At 41.8% G+C, this 12161-nt stretch overlaps 1 protein-coding gene across 4 annotated transcripts in view; it reads left to right on the forward strand.

Annotated features, from left to right (window-relative positions):
• LOC139444883 (synapsin-like) overlaps positions 1-12161 on the forward strand; it is a 92717-nt gene that overhangs the window by 12597 nt on the left and 67959 nt on the right. The gene's annotated exons all lie outside the window — the stretch shown is intronic.

The following is a 12161-nucleotide window of genomic DNA, read 5'->3' on the forward strand; positions in this document are numbered from 1 at the left end:
CACACGTTTCTCAGCTACCACACATTTCTTGGCTCACACTCATTTCTTGGCTCACACACATTTCTCAGCTACCACACATTTCTTGGCTTACACTCATTTCTTGGCTGACATACATTTCTAAGCTGACACACATTTCTTGGCTCACACACATTTCTTGGCTCACACACATTTCTCAGCTGTCACACATTTCTTGGCTCACACACATTTCTCAGCTACCACACATTTCTTGGCTCACACTCATTTCTTGGCTGACATACATTTCTAAGCTGACACACATTTCTTGGCTGACACACATTTCTTGGCTCACACTCATTTCTTGGCTGACATACATTTCTAAGCTGACACACATTTCTCAGCTGTCACACATTTCTTGGCTCACACACATTTCTCAGCTACCACACATTTCTTGGCTCACACTCATTTCTTGGCTGACACACATTTCTCAGCTGTCACTCATTTCTTGGCTGACACACATTTCTCAGCTGTCACACATTTCTTGGCTCACACTCATTTCTTGGCTGACACACATTTCTCAGCTGTCACACATTTCTTGGCTCACACACATTTCTCAGCTACCACACATTTCTTGGCTCACACTCATTTCTTGGCTGACACACATTTCTAAGCTGACACACATTTCTCAGCTACCACACATTTCTTGGCTCACACACATTTCTTGGCTCACACACATTTCTCAGCTGTCACACATTTCTTGGCTCACACTCATTTCTTGGCTGACACACATTTCTAAGCTGACACACATTTCTCAGCTGACACACATTTCTCAGCTACCACACATTTCTTGGCTCACACACATTTCTTGGCTGACACACATTTCTCAGCTGTCACACATTTCTTGGCTCACACTCATTTCTTGGCTCACACACATTTCTCAGCTACCACACATTTCTTGGCTCACACACATTTCTTGGCTCACACACATTTCTCAGCTACCACACATTTCTTGGCTCACACTCATTTCTTGGCTGACACACATTTCTAAGCTGACACACATTTCTCAGCTGACACACATTTCTCAGCTACCACACATTTCTTGGCTCACACACATTTCTTGGCTCACACACATTTCTCAGCTGTCACACATTTCTTGGCTCACACACATTTCTCAGCTACCACACATTTCTTGGCTCACACTCATTTCTTGGCTGACATACATTTCTCAACTACCACACATTTCTTGGCTGACACACATTTCTTGGCTCACACTCATTTCTTGGCTGACACACATTTCTCAGCTACCACACATTTCTTGGCTCACACTCATTTCTTGGCTTACATACATTTCTCAGCTCACACACATTTCTCAGCTACCACACATTTCTTGGCTGACACACATTTCTCAGCTACCACACATTTCTTGGCTGACACACATTTCTTGGCTCACACACATTTCTCAGCTATCGCACATTTCTTGGCTGACACACATTTCTTGGCTGACACACATTTCTCAGCTACTACACATTTCTTGGCTCACACTCATTTCTTGGCTGACACACATTTCTTGGCTGACACACATTTCTTGGCTGACACACATTTCTCAGCTACCACACATTTCTCAGCTACCACACATTTCTTGGCTCACACACATTTCTCAGCTACCACACATTTCTTGGCTGACACACATTTCTCAGCTACCACACATTTCTTGGCTGACACACATTTCTTGGCTCACACACATTTCTCAGCTATCGCACATTTCTTGGCTGACACACATTTCTCAGCTACTACACATTTCTTGGCTCACACTCATTTCTTGGCTGACACACATTTCTTGGCTGACACACATTTCTTGGCTGACACACATTTCTCAGCTATCACACATTTCTTGGCTCACACTCATTTCTTGGCTGACACACATTTCTTGGCTGACACACATTTCTTGGCTGACACACATTTCTCAGCTACCACACATTTCTCAGCTATCACACATTTCTTGGCTCACACTCATTTCTTGGCTGACACACATTTCTTTGCTCACACACATTTCTTGGCTCACACACATTTATCAGCTACCACCCATTTCTTGGCTCACACTCATTTCTTGGCTGACACACATTTCTCAGCTATCACACATTTCTAAGCTGACACACATTTCTCAGCTATCACACATTTCTTGGCTCACACTCATTTCTTGGCTGACACACATTTCTCAGCTACCACACATTTCTTGGCTGACACACATTTCTTGGCTGACACACATTTCTCAGCTATCACACATTTCTTGGCTGACACACATTTCTCAGCTATCACACATTTCTTATCTCACACTCATTTCTAAGCTGACACACATTTCTCAGCTACCACCCTGATTTCTTGGCTTACATTCATTTCTTGGCTGACACACATTTCTTGGCTCACACACATTTCTTGGCTGACACACATTTCTCAGCTACCACACATTTCTTGGCTCACACTCATTTCTTGGCTGACACACATTTCTTGGCTGACACACATTTCTCAGCTATCACACATTTCTTGACTGACACACATTTCTTGGCTCACACACATATCTTGGCTGACACACACATTTCTTTGCTCACACACATTTTTTGGCTGTCACCCAATTCTCAGCTATCACACATTTCTTGGCAACAATGCATATTTGCTTGCATGAGCTTCATGCCATAGATACAGACACTATTGTTCTACACATGTAATAACTTGGTGCAAGTAAATGAAAGAATTATTAACCTAGGGTTGATAGATATGTTACAAAAAAGCACCTGTCACTAGTACTGAGGGGAGTTTCTTGTTAGATATTCTGTTGTATTTCTTAGGATTGTGAAAGGATGTGAAAGACATGCAGAGAATGTTTCCAAATTTGATGCATCGGAGCTCCAAAACCATTAAATAGTTCTTGTTGAAACTTTCTATGTCGATTAGTCTAGTTGGGAATTGGCGCCTTTTGATAATTTGGGATTTTTATTCCTTTTATTTTGTTTTGTTTTCATGATATTTCATGATGAAAACAAATTGTTTTCTGTTTCCGGGGCAGAACTCCAAAAATATATGTTGTTGAAACTTGCAGTATAGATCAGTCCAGTGGTGGACTGATGCCTTTTGATGATTTGAGATATTTCTTTCTTTATTAATTTATGTTTCAATGACAACCAGATGGACTTTACTGAAAATTAGAGTAGTGCTCATTTCCAGAGCAGAAAATACTGAACAGCAGTATTTATTTTCTTCACAGAACTATATGTATCCAATGGCAGTTAACTAAATGTTGGGTATAAGTAGCCAAACTCCATTCCCAAATTGCACCAGACCCGGGGTATATGTCATCTCTTGATGACTCTTGTTAAAATTTGTCCGATTTTTTTCCTTTTTCCATACAAATGACCTCTCACCTTTTGTTTTGGTACATGACTTTGGAACCATGCAAGTATGCAGGAACCTAACCATGCATTGTGTTGTAAACCAGAGTGAGTAATTTAAATGGCAGTACCACAGCTAACTACTCGACTTGCAGAGGATGACTAAAAAAGAAAGAATCGTTTCTGGTCAAATGCCAGAAGTTAGAACAAATGAAAGCTCTATATATCTTCCTCAAGGACAACATATATGGGCGATTACTGCCTGTGCTGCTGACACAAAGCCAGACAATGGAGCATACATCACTAGAAATGTGGCGCCCTGTTTCACGAGGCCCATCCTCAGACACACACCGGAATATTCCTGTCTCAGCTTAATGTGCATGACGGGACCGGGGAATCGCTTTCATCTCCATGCATTTGTAGATAACAGCATAGGATGCCGGCGGAGGGATCACGTGTCAGGCTTTATGTCACCTTCATTAGTTGTATTCTGTTGTATAATGTTAGGGTGACCTTCATCAGTTGCATTCTGTTGTATAATGTTAGGGTGACCTTCATTAGTTGTATACTGTTGTATAATGTTAGGGTGACCTTCATCAGTTGTATACCGTTGTATAATTTTAGGATGACCTTCATCAGTTTTATAATGTTGGGATGGCCTTCATTAGTTTTATACTGTTGTATAATGTTGGGGTGACCTTCATTTGCTGTATAATGTTAGGGTGACCTTCATCAGTTTTATAATGTTGGGATGGCCTTCATTAGTTGTATAATGTTGGGATGGCCTTCATTAGTTGTATAATGTTAGGGTGACCTTCATCAGTTTTATAATGTTGGGATGGCCTTCATTAGTTGTATAATGTTGGGGTGACCTTCAATAATTGTATAATGTTGGGGTGACCTTCATTTGCTGTATAATGTTAGGGTGACCTTCATTAGTTTTATAATGTTGGGATGGCCTTCATTAGTTGTATACTGTTGTATAATGTTGGGGTGACCTTCAATAGTTGTATACTGTTTTATAATGTTAGGGTGACCTTCATCAGTTGTATAATGTTGGAATGGCCTTCATCAGTTGTATACTGTTGTATAATGTTGGGGTGACCTTCATTCTTTGTTTACTGTTCCTTTGGAGGTAATCACAAGACTGTTGCTATGGATGCACTGATCTGAAATCAGAGGAATGTGCTGAAAATGTTGGGATTACGCACCACCTTTCTTCATTCTTTGCATGAATGCATGATGTTTGTAGTTGTTCTGCAGAAGATCATGGGGACCTTGAATAACTGAAAAAGTTCTGATGCAACTGTAAGATTTAATATTCATTTATTCAGAACATGGGCGTGTGAGCAATTAGGTCAGGACTTGGTGATTTATTTTGGTTGCCTGAACTTTTCGTGCAAATGAGTGAGCGGGCTTTTATGCAGCATTTATTGTAGCAATAGGACCTTCTTCCCACATCACAATGGTGCAGAGGTGGAAATCTAAGCAATCGTCTCCTAACCCTTGAAGAACTAGGTTTCCTAATTTTGCCTTTCTCATTTCGCTATTGGGTCGTGAGGGACCCAGTGGCCTACATTCCTGTGGAGTTATGTCCCATTAGATCCTTTTTTTGCAATTTTGAATCTGAGTTTTGCCCTGTTTATGATCCTTCATCTGTCTGCTCCATACCAATGTTCATTGGATCCACCAAAGTGGAACAATTCTGTGACCTGCAACAATTTAGACTTTTCCCCCCATATTAAGCTCACACAATGGAATATTCATCAAAGTTGTGTTAACTCACGCATCCATCTTTCAACTGTAATATGATATTGATGTCTTATTTGACAATAACGCGGAACCATCATCTCAGGTTCTGCTTCACAAATCATATGTAGAAAAGACAGCACAGAGATACCTTTCTGTTAACAAGAGCTATCCTACTAAAGGAGCAGTCACCAGCCGAAAGTGAGTGAGTTTTGGTTTTACGCCGCTTTTAGCAATATTCCAGCAATATCACGGCGGGGGACACCAGAAATGGGCTTCACACATTGTACCCAGTTTAGGAATCAAACCCGGGTCTTTGGCGTGACGAGTGAACGCTTCAACCACTATAAGGCTACCCGACCGCCCCACCAGCCAAAAGACAACATCCTTTCTCACTCCCAGGAGCTCCTTCAGCTGCAGCTTAGGAAGATGCCCCATCTTCATCATCTTATTATGCCTAATGCCTAAAAATCTCCTTAGAGACTCAGCCGAGAGTTTCAAAACTGACTAAAATTGCCATTTCTTATAAATTATCTCTTAAATTTCAATTCAGTTAACTTGAAGATATTTGACTTTGTTCAAATAGGAATGACCTTGACCAATCAATATGTTGGCAGCTTTGCAAATTGATTCTCAGAAATCGTCAGTTTTAGACGCTTTGAATGGCATTTCTACAACTCTGTTAATGTTGGTCATGCATTTTGTTATGGCAGAGTTGCGCATTTGATTGGTCATGGCGCTCTACCGAGAGCTGTTTATTACCGGATGACATTTAGATCCTGGTCCTAGATCACATGGGATGAAGTTCAGGCCTGTGGTTAATCATGGTCATCTTCGAGGGCATCAGATAACCTAGTTCCAGTTTTAAGCATGAACCAGAAAAGATCTAACGAATCAAACAAATTGATTAAGTGTGCTTAGTTTGACTTTCAATTCTTTTTCTCCCTCCCCTGTGCAAAAAAGATCACTATTCTTCATTTACAACCCTGATAACCTTTGCTACATGCAGTATTCAAGAGGTGCTGTGAAATGTCAGCACTTAGACCAGACTCATCTTATTTGTTTGAGGATTTTTGTAGTGGAATGTTTTTTTTAAGTGTTATCTATTAAAAATGTTGGATTTTTGGTTTTGGTTTGGTTTGTTGTTTAACGCCGCACTCAGCAATATTCCAGCTATATGACGGCGGTCTGTAAATAATCAAGTCTGGACCAGACAATCCAGTGATTGATATCATGAGCATCGATCCACGCAATTGGGATCCATGACCTGCATCAACCAAGTCAGCGAGCCTGACCACCCGATCCCGTTAGTCGCCTTGTACGACAGGCATAGTCACCTTTTACGGCAAGCATGGGTTGCTGAAGACCTATTCTACCCCGGATCTAATATACAACAGACAAAAAATATGGCAACTGATGAAGGTGTAATGTTGATAAACATCTGTAAAATTAATTTTGGGTGTGCTGATCAATATCTGGTGCTTCAGCAACCAATGCATGCTGTAAGAGGCGACTAACGGGATTGAGGGTCAGACTCACTGACTTGGTTGATGCATGTCATTGTATTTCCAATTGTGTGGATCGATGCTCATGGTACGTGTCAATCACTGGATTGTCTGGTCCAGACTCGATTATTTACAGACTACCATCATATAGCTGGAATATTGTTGAATGCGGAGTTAAACAACAAACAAACAAATCCCCATGTTGGGCGATACATGCACAACACCATGATGACATACTGTTGATAAACTTTTGTCTGGGTGCCCTTGGTCTGGCACCTGAAGAGCTATCCAAAGCTGTAGAATCTACCGACTCTCCCATCTCACAGATGCTCTATTGTCAGGGGGGCTTAGCAGGCCAGACCATTGTCCGTATGCCTTCTTGTCAGAGATAATTGGTGACCTGGGCACGATGTGGTCTGGCATTATCATGTTGATGTTCACAATTACTGCCGATAGTTCTAGCAAATGGAATAACAGGATGCAAAATTTCATCAACATATCGCTGGCCAGTTTGCCTGTGATGTGTGATAGCACATGACACAACCGCCCCCATCCCGATCATGGTCAAGAATTGTTGACCTGGCATACTGCTCACCTCTATGTCGGCATCAACATTTTCGCCCTTTGTGAATCAGAGGCAAAATCTTCATTCATCTGTAAACATGGTGTAATGCCTTTGGTTCACAGCCTGTCCCTGGTGTTGCCCAACCCACCCCAATCTTTGCCGCCTGGGGTAAGCTAAGGTCACACCCTTCACAGAATCTTGCTTTCAGGCGGGCTGCATAGAGCCGTTTTATAATGGCTGAAATTTGCCTTCTGTTATTGTATGGAACTATCTGTTGATAACATGAGCAGATTTGAATCTATTGCAAAATGCAATTAATGTAATGAGACGATGTTGTCCAGGTGTTTTGGTTTTTTTGGTCTCATTGCTTCCACGCCCATTTGGCGGTACTTGTCACGCTGGCGAAAAATTACACTTTTCATTTGCAGAACATTCAGGCAACTTGGGATATTGATGTCCCCCCTCCATTGTACCCACAATTTGCCATCTTGTCTTGTTCACTGAGATACTGCCTCAGAGTCATTTTCAAGCGTGTACCCCCATGGGCACACACTTTAACGCTTCTGTGTGCACATGAATCACATGCTTTTCACTCATGATGTGAAATTTCATTGGGATTAGATGTTGCTTCCAGATGCAATGCTATGGTAAATGTTGAAGTCAGTGATAGCTCAATTCAAATACAGTTCCCTTATTTTTGGTTGGTAGTATTATCACAACATGTCAACTAGATGTGGGAGGAAAGCCTGAAGTGATGCAGGTCTAACTCGTTTAGCACCTCAGTGAACCCCATGAGCACAGGTATGGTGCTGAGAAACCTAGAATCATAATCCAGATGCACAGGGATTCAAACCCTGACAATCGTAGGTTTCTGGTGTGCCCAAGGGATGCAACTCTGTGGACACCCAGACACCGTCAAGTGTTGGAAGAGATAGGCAGGAAAACACCAGTAAGGTGTGATTCCATCATGCCGGGTTGAACCATTTGAATGTGGGGGTGCCCTCAACTTACATACCAAAAGTGGACTCATCTTTTTTTCATTTCTTTTTATATGAGTTCTTGTTGATGAAGGATAAAATTACACATCCATTAATGTTATTAATTTCCCTACCCTGTTATTAGATATTGGACATTAAACATCACAAAATGGCAGTTTGCCCCCAAACAAATTTATTAGCATAAGTATCTCAGCTTACAATATAGGTGATGAAATGCGAATACATAAAAAGTTCTCCCTGAAGGGAATAACTGCAGCATATAAAACATTCCAGGGTTAGAGTGAGTGAGTGAGTGAGTTGGGTTTAACGCCGCTTTTATCAGTATTCCAGTTATATCATGGCGTGTCAGCTTAATGTGGGAGGGAAGCCTGAAGTGATGCAGGTCTCAGACGTTTACCACTTCGGTGAAACCCACGAGCACGGGTATGGTGCTGACAAACCTAGAAACATAATTGGGGCGAACCGGGATTCGAACCCACAATCATAGGTTTCTGGTGTGCCCAAGGGACGCAACTCTGCACAGCGAATCGCGGTGCCTCAGACGACTGGGCCACCCGTGCCCCCTTCCAGGGTTAGAAATTGTGAGTGCAGATGGTATGTTTAAGACCTGTGGATACCGGAATTAAAAAAGGTATCAATCTCAATGTGAAGAAAGGACGCAAACTGTTTTTAACTATACAGCTACTGAATATCTAGCCTCGGTGAATGACATTTACAGAGTTCAAAGATGGATCAAAAGAATTCTTCTCATTGGCACACTAAAATGTGATAGGGCACATCTAAACTTCCTAGTGTACCCTGTGGCACACTAGAGCATTAGTGTCCCCTGTGGCACACTAGAACATTAGTGTCCCCTGTGGCACACAAGAACATTAGTGTCCCCTGTGGCACACTAGAACATTAGTGTCCCCTGTGGCACACTAGAACATTAGTGTCCCCTGTGGCACACTAGAACATTAGTGTCCCCTGTGGCAAACTAGAGCATTAGTGTCCCCTGTGGCACACTAGAACATTTGTGTCCCCTGTGGCACACAGGAACATTAGTGTCCCCTGTGGCACACTAGAACATTAGTGTCCCCTGTGGCACACTAGAACATTAGTGTCCCCTGTGGCACACTAGAACATTAGTGTCCCCTGTGGCACACTAGAGCATTAGTGTCCCCTGTGGCACGCTAGAACAGTGTCCCCTGTGGCACACTAGAACATTAGTGTCCCCTGTGGCACACTAGAACATTAGTGTCCCCTGTGGCACACTAGAGCATTAGTGTCCCCTGTGGCACACTAGAACATTAGTGTCCCCTGTGGCACACTAGAACATTAGTGTCCCCTGTGGCACACTAGAACATTAGTGTCCCCTGTGGCACACTAGAGCATTAGTGTCCCCTGTGGCACACTAGAGCATTAGTGTCCCCTGTGGCACACTAGAGCATTAGTGTCCCCTGTGGCACACTAGAACATTAGTGTCCCCTGTGGCACACTAGAGCATTAGTGTCCCCTGTGGCACACTAGAACATTAGTGTCCCCTGTGGCACACTAGAACATTACATATTGCTATCCCTGCACTTGTTACCTTGAATAGAGAATAATATCGCACTGTATGAAGTTTGCTCAATCTATAGATCTCTGTTCAATGATGAGTTAAGCATCAAATTAAACCAGTTTTGATGTCGTAAAAATATTGAGTTTAATTATAGCATATTTTTCAACAGAATGTGCAAATAACATTTAGGCCATTGAAAAACATGCAAATCTGATATTTCACCTTGGACACTAAAATCATTTTTTTATACTACTCCATGACCTGAGTGAGTGAGTGAGTGAGTTTTGTTTAACGCCGCTTTTAACAGTATTCCAGTTCTATCGCAGCATGTCAGCTTAATGTGGGAGAAAGCCCGAAGTGATGCAGGTCTCAGACTTTTACCACTTCGGTGAAACCCATGAGCACGGGTATGGTGCTGACAAACCTAGAAACATAATCGGGGCGAACCGGGATTCGAACCCACAATCATAGGTTTCTGGCGTGCCCAAGGGACGCAACTCTGCACAGCGAATTGCGGCGCCTTAGACGACTGGGCCACCCGTGCCCCCTCCATGACCTGAGATAAGTACACGTTTACAAACCTGTTCACCTTTCCTGGCACGGAACATGTGTGAAGTGTCAATGGGAAGGTGGTGTGGAAGACTGTTTAGAGTCAAACGTTCCTATTGATCTTCAGGATGCAAATGAGTCGTTACCGTAACTACCTCGATCTCCTCTGAGAGACATATTTATGTCAAGTCTCCATGGAAATAGATTGAGGAAAGAAGAAGGGATGTTTTTTGTTTGATATTGATTCTTTCATTTCATGTCGAGACGATTCATCACCAGCCCGGTGGATTTAATCCAATAGCACCTAGAATTATGGGACATTTGTAGAACCCTGCCCTGTTTTACTTATTTATCTGAAAGGAGGTTTGAGCAATGCAGCTGAAATAGGAAAGTGGAAATACTGGCTTTGCAATGTGATTGTCAAGGCCATGAATGTTTCATAAGATAGAGTTTCAACAAGTACACTCTTTCTTCACTGTTGACATATGCAGTACTTAACACGCACGTTGAGCAATGATGTAAAGATATGTGTTCCCAAGACTCGTTAGCTGATCTTAGATGTTCCAAAGTACTCTATATACTTACTAAATATTCACCTGATGAAGGAGCAAGAAGCTCTGAAATGTACAAAGAATAAAAGAAGTTGCTATCCATCGAAAAGTGTCATGTATTCATGTTCTCCCAACTTCTAAATGCCTATCAAAGACTTTATTCAATCTTTAAGTTTACACAGATGCTGATTTATGGTACCAGCACACTGAGATTCCATGTCACAGTTTCACATGAATACCCCCCTCAGACACAGTATACTGACTCTGAGCCGACCAGTCCTTCTTTTAGACCCTTAATGCCGAGCGTCAGGCAGGGTAACAACAAGTACCATCTTTTAACGTCTTTTGGTATGACACAGCCAGGGATCAAACCCCGGACCTTCTGCTCTCCGGGCAGACGCTCTACCACTAGACCACAAAGGTGGTCCTATTTGAAAGAAGATGATACATTAAATATTTATAAAACTCCAAAGTGTACATCCATTAAGATCCAGTATACAAATGGTCTCCATTACAAAGTTTCCTGCTACATAATGTCATTGTACTATTGGTGTCATGGCCACAAGTATGAAATAAACCTGTCTGTACTTAGCACACTTTGGAGACACCAATCTATAACCTAGTAATTGCATATTTTATTAAGACAATTGGACAACTGTTTATTTTCTGTAAAATAGGTTCATGTTAGAGACAAGATGTTCGTCAACAAGACTGACACAGTGATTGAGTGTAGAAAGTCAGTAATGAATGGTCTGAACTTTGATTGCATTTATTATCAGAATAGAAATATCAGTGAAAATTCAACCTGCTAAGTACATCTAAGAATTTATCATATGCATTCTTTCAAAATGTGTTGAGCATCAGACACTCTTTATTGTCTTCGGGGGGGCACTGGGGGCTCTAAGGAGCCACAATTCCCTGTGCAGAGTGCCAGAAACCTATGATTGTGGGTTCAAATCCTCATTGGCCCTGATTACGTTTCTAGGTTTATCAGCACCATACCCATGCTCTTGGGTTTCACGTCTAAACGTCTAAGACCTGCATCACTTCGGGCTATCCTCCCACATGAAGGTGACATGCCGTGATATAACTGGAATACTGTTACAAGCGGCGTTAAACCCAACTCACTCTCACGCACTCACTATATATACAACCCTGATATACTCTCCTTCACCACCCTGGTCATTTTCTGCAACATTAAGGTTGCAAGATATACAGTTATTGTCAAACTTTGTAAAAATGACTTTATAGATATATATGCCTTCAAATCATAATTACCTTGAATTGATGTGGTGTGATGCAAATCTTTTTCTCATTGTAACAGATACTAGATATTCTTAATATTTCTTTCTGCTGTGATTAAAAT

Source organism: Haliotis cracherodii, unplaced genomic scaffold (genome assembly GCF_022045235.1).
Source record: "Haliotis cracherodii isolate W230 unplaced genomic scaffold, xgHalCrac1.p SCAF_6, whole genome shotgun sequence".
Taxonomy (NCBI): domain Eukaryota; kingdom Metazoa; phylum Mollusca; class Gastropoda; order Lepetellida; family Haliotidae; genus Haliotis; species Haliotis cracherodii.